The 5520-nt window shown below is 42.0% G+C and overlaps 1 pseudogene; it reads right to left on the bottom strand.

The window, feature by feature from the left end:
• Positions 1–1500: 1500 nt before the first annotated feature.
• LOC125546909 lies at positions 1501–1975 on the bottom strand (annotated as a pseudogene).
• Between the last annotated feature and the right edge of the window lie 3545 nt (positions 1976–5520).

Genomic DNA, 5520 nt, shown 5'->3' on the forward strand with positions numbered 1-5520 from the left:
CAACCTAGTTTACTAGCAACCTAACAAAAGATTCAGGTTCTTGGTTTGGTGCATGAATCCTGCTGTCGTAGACAGACAGAGAGGAAAGAGCACTGACATCACAACTACGATAGCAGAGCGATGCGAGCCAGTCAGGCAGTGCTTGATAAGCTATTGATAAGCAGTTTGCACACAATTAGCAGGCAACCAACAAAGTAATGTTGTATACTGTTCTGCAGTAAAGAGTAGAATTTCTTTCTGTTGGCTCTGAAATTTCTGTCCATGGTGCACACATGACATACCATCGATTTGAATGTGAAACTTCATTCTGCACAATTTAGTTGCTTATAAATTTCAGCACCAGATTAGCATGTCTCGTTACTAATGAAGTACTTCCTTTATCAATCATAGAATGGAAGGAATCACACAACATCGGGTAGTAATGTAATTGGATTTAGTAGTAAATCTGTAGATACATGTGATTGGTATCTACTAGTAGGGAGTTGCACAGCATCTGGTGTTCTAATTAGAGAGTTGCTAGTGTGTTTTACTTACCCTGCTCTGCTCTTCTTTTCTACAAGCGAAAGTAGAGCAGGGAGAGCAAGCACACTACCATAACATACAAAGCCATCTACAACCAGCCCAAAAACATACATACCTACAGGACTCACTCACGCACTGCCATTGTGTTATGGATGAGCAAGTCTAGTGTGTGAGAGAAAATGCAGACAAGTTGAGGTAAAGTGCTGACCCCACGCTGTGAGGAACAGATCGAGGAGCTAATAACTGGGCAATGCAGCACCAAGTCCGACTCTACTACTACTACCTGTGATGCATCATTGTTGATCCATGGCAGATAATAGTAAAGATTAGAATCCATGATTTTGATACAGAAGTTACCTAGCCTGGTAGCCTAGCATAGAACAACACTACATAGTACTTGGCCAGCAAATTTGAGCAATTCAGTGACCGCATCGCATGACAACAAATATAAAAACTTTGAACAACATTGCATACGATGTGTGACAACAGAGAACACATTTGACAATGCAGAACGCATGCGCAACCACACATCCATACCAGGGTTACAATCTAGAGGCAGTTAGCTAGCTGCTACCAGATCGCTCACTCATCAATATAGAACTGCAAAAGAGCGCAAAAGAAATAAATCAACGAGAGCATAAGGCATACTGTAGCCAGCTAGCTAGATTTCATCTTGAGACTTATCCTTGTGCTTCTGTAGCATCTCGATAACTTGGTCCAGGGGTGGGTCTCCGGGCCTCCGAAAAACCCGGTCGCCGATCTTGAACTTGTACGCCTCCGGCTGCACAGAATGAACTCCTTCAACTACAAAACACATACATCCATGCATGTATACACTTGAGCTAGCATGCACCAACCAGTGTGTAACTAACCAACTACTCCAGCTAATTAACTTCAAGCATGAACAATTAACCAATTAAACAAGACAGAAACTAGCATAATGATCTATAAACAAAATGGGAAGTAAGCAGACGTGACCTAGAGGTCGTTGGAGAGCTCGGGCGTGACCTGGAGGTACTTGGTCTTGTCCTTGAGCCCGGCCATGGCCACCTTCTTCCCCGAACACGGACACATACACCTTGCACACCTGCAGACACAAACCGGAGCAGAGACAAGGAACTCAGCATCCCAGATTGCAGCGCAGCCGCATCGTTTCGAGGGAGAGTCCGGGCGTGACCTGGAGGTCATTGGAGAGCTCGACGTCGGCGATGGTGGTGGGGGAGGAGAGGTAGCGGTCGGCGCCGAGGGCGGCCTCGGGGAGGACGGCGCGCTTCATGACGGGGTCGCGGGTCAGCATGTCCGCCAGCTCCCGCAGGATCTGCTTCGCCACCATTCGCACCCGTCGCTCCTTGGCCATGCACCGCACCATGCGCAGCCGCCGCACGGAGACGGGCGCCTCGGCGGCGAGTGCCCGTGGCAGCGGCAGGGACACCAGCGGCCGTCACGGGAACATCCTCACTGGCTTCATGGTGGTGGGGAATTTTGCGCCGCGGTGAGGCCGTCGGCCGTCGCTGTGGGGAGTGGGAAGGGGAGGGGCGAGAGGAGGAGGGCGTGGGGAACGGCGACGAGCTCCGCCGGAGGGAGGTGGTAGCGGCGACGCGAGACAGCGAGGAAACGGGGGATCTGGATGGTGGAAGGAAGAATGGCCAGCGCTGGGGGCGATGAAGAGGTCGGCGGCGGCGGGGGTGGGGGAGGCCGGCGGCGGGTTTGGGATGGCAGAGAGAGGGAGGTTTGGGTCGGGGAGAGGGGGATCTGGGAGGAGGTGGCGGCGGCGAGGATCTGAGGGAGGAGGAGTGCGGCGGCTGCGAGGAGAGGAGGGGTGCGATGGGGGGGGTCGATGGGATCTGACCTAGGGTTTGGGCTGCGGGTGGGGGGTATCTCTTTTTCATTTTATTTTCTTTTTTTCTGTAGATAGATGGATGGATGGATCTGGGATGAAGACATGGATGGATGGGCGCCATGTCATCAATCCGTGGGAAGAGTCGTGATTGGTTCGAAAAACCAGTGATTTAAAAAAATGTCTAAGTACTAAAAATAGAGGGATTTTGTGAAGTAGCTATCAAAAATATTTTGCAAAATGGCACCACACAAATTTTCACTATATTTAGACCACATTTTATGGATAAGGACCAATTTCTATACATTTATGATCTTTCTAGCTATTTTTAATCATTTTCTGAGTGCCCAAAATGACTTTTTTTGTGAAGGACCTACCATATATTTGTTGCAAAATTGTACCAAATCAATTTTCTAAAATACTAGGACATATTTAATGCACAATTGACCAAATGATTGGGTGTCAAATTTTTTGATCCACCTCTCATGAAAAAGACAAATTTCCGCTCATTCAGTAGGAAACGGGTCAAATTTGAACTGCATCGTCCTCATTGTTTGTTATTTATTTTTTCCAAAAATCATTTCTAGGTACAAAAGTATCTATTTAATCATAGAAACACCAAAAAAATTCCAAGATTCAAGCACTAGCTAGGAATGGTCATTCCCGCCGTTTTGACCGCATTTTGAAACGGGCATAAAAAATTCAAAAAAAATCAAAAAATTGGGAAACCTTCGCATTGTGTCATTATATGTGGCCAAGTTCCTAGAAAAAATAACAAACTTGTAATACGGCAATTATTTTAAAAAAGTGTTCTCAGAAACGAGCTATCACGTGTGGAGATCAATGGCTTTCAAGCCAAATGATCAATCTTATGGCCACATCCATGGCATAGTTTGTTCAAATGATCTCATATTGTGCACAAGGGTGCATATTGGAATGGCAAACAATGTTGCCTAAGGAAGTTTTTATTTTCTTTGGACAAAAAAACCATTTTCCATTTTTTGAGTGCCCAAAAGGAGGGTTTTTTGTGAAGGACCTCCCAAATAATTGTTGCAAAATTGGACCAAATCATTTTTCTAAAATACTAGGCCATATTTAATGCACAATTGACCAAATGGTTGGGTGTAAAAAGTTTTGATCCACCTCTCATGAAAAAGACAAATTTCCACCGATTTAGCTAGAAGCGGGTCAAATTTGAACTGTAGCTGCCTTGTATTTTGCTCTTTATTTTTTCCAAAAATCATTTCTAGGTACATAAGTATCTATTTAATCATAGAAACACCAAAAAAATTCCAAGATTCAACCACTAGTTAGGAACAGTCATTCCCACCGTTTTGACCGCATTTTGAAACGGGCATAAAAAATCAAAAAAATCAAAAAATTGGGAAACCTTCGCATTGTGTCATTATATGTGGCCAAGTTCTTAGTAAAAATAACAAACTTGTAATACGGCAATTATTTAAAAAAGTGTTCTCAGAAACGAGCTATCACGTGTGGAGATCAATGGCTTTCAAGCCAAATGATCAATCTTATGGCCACATCCATGGCATAGTTTGTTCAAATGATCTCATATTGTGCACAAGGGTGCATATTGGAATGGCAAACAATGTTGCCTAAGGAAGTTTTCGTTTTCTTTGGACGAAAAAACCATTTTCCATTTTTCGAGTGCCCAAAAGGAGGTGTTTTTGTGAAGGACCTACCAAATAATTGTTGCAAAATTGGACCAAATCATTTTTCTAAAATACTAGGACATATTTAATGCACAATTGACAAAATGGTTGGGTGTAAAAAGTTTTGATCCACCTCTCATGAAAAAGACAAAATTCCGTTGATTCAGCTAGAAGCGGGTCAAATTTGAACTGTAGCTGCCTTGTAGATTGCTCTTTATTTTTTCCAAAAATCATTTCTAGGTACATAAGTATCTATTTAATCATAGAAACACCAAAAAAATTCCAAGATTCAACCACTAGCTAAGAACGGTCATTCCCACCGTTTTGACCGCATTTTGAAACGGGCATAAAAAATTAAAAAAAATCAAAAAATTGGGAAACCTTCGCATTGTGTCATTATATGTGGCCAAGTTCCTAGGAAAAATAACAAACTTGTAATACGGCAATTATTTTAAAAAATTGTTCTCAAAAACGAGCTATCATGTGTGGAGATCAATGGCTTTCAAGCCAAATGATCAATCTTATGGCCGCATTCATGGCATAGTTTGTTCAAATGATCTCATATTGTTCACAAGGGTGCATATTGGAATGGCTAACAATGTTGCCTAAGGAAGTTTTCATTTTTCTTTGGTCGAAAAAACTATTTTTCATTTTTCGAGTTCCCAAAAGGAGGTTTTTTTGTGAAGGACCTCCCAAATAATTGTTGCAAAATTGGACCAAATCAATTTTTTAAAATACTAGGACATATCTAGTGCACAATTGACAAAATGGTTGGGTGCAAAAATGTTTGATCCACCTCTCGTGAAAAAGACAAATTTCCACCGATTCAGTTGGAAGCGGGGCAAATTTGAACTGCAGCTGCCTCATAGTTTGCTATTTATTTTTTCCAAAAATCATTTCTAGTTACATAAGTACCTATTTAATCAGAGAAACACCAAAAAAATTCAAGATTCAACCACTAGCTAGGAACGGTCATTCCCGCCATTTTGACCGCATTTTGAAACGGGCATAAAAAATTCAAAAAAAATCAAAAAATTGGGAAACCTTCGCATTGTGTCATTATATGTGGCCAAGTTCCCAGGAAAATAACAAACTTGTAATACGGCAATTATTTTTAAAAAAGTGTTCTCAAAATCGAGCTATCACGTGTGGATATCAATGGCTTTCAAGCCAAATGATCAATCTTATGGCCACATTCATGGCATCATTTGTTCAAATTATCCCATATTGTGCACAAGGGTGTATATTGGAATGGAAAACAATGTTGCCTAAGGAAGTTTTCATTTTCTTTGGACGAAAAAACCATTTTCCATTTTTCGAGTGCCCAAAAGGAGGTTTTTTTGTGAAGGACCTCCCAAATAATTGTTGCAAAATTGGACCAAATCATTTTTATAAAATACTAGGCCATATTTAATGCACAATTGACAAAATTGTTGGGCGTCAAAAGTTTTGATCCACCTCTGGTGAAAAAGACAAATTCCCGCCGATTCA

Source organism: Triticum urartu, chromosome 3 (genome assembly GCF_003073215.2).
Source record: "Triticum urartu cultivar G1812 chromosome 3, Tu2.1, whole genome shotgun sequence".
Classification (NCBI taxonomy): Eukaryota; Viridiplantae; Streptophyta; class Magnoliopsida; order Poales; family Poaceae; genus Triticum; species Triticum urartu.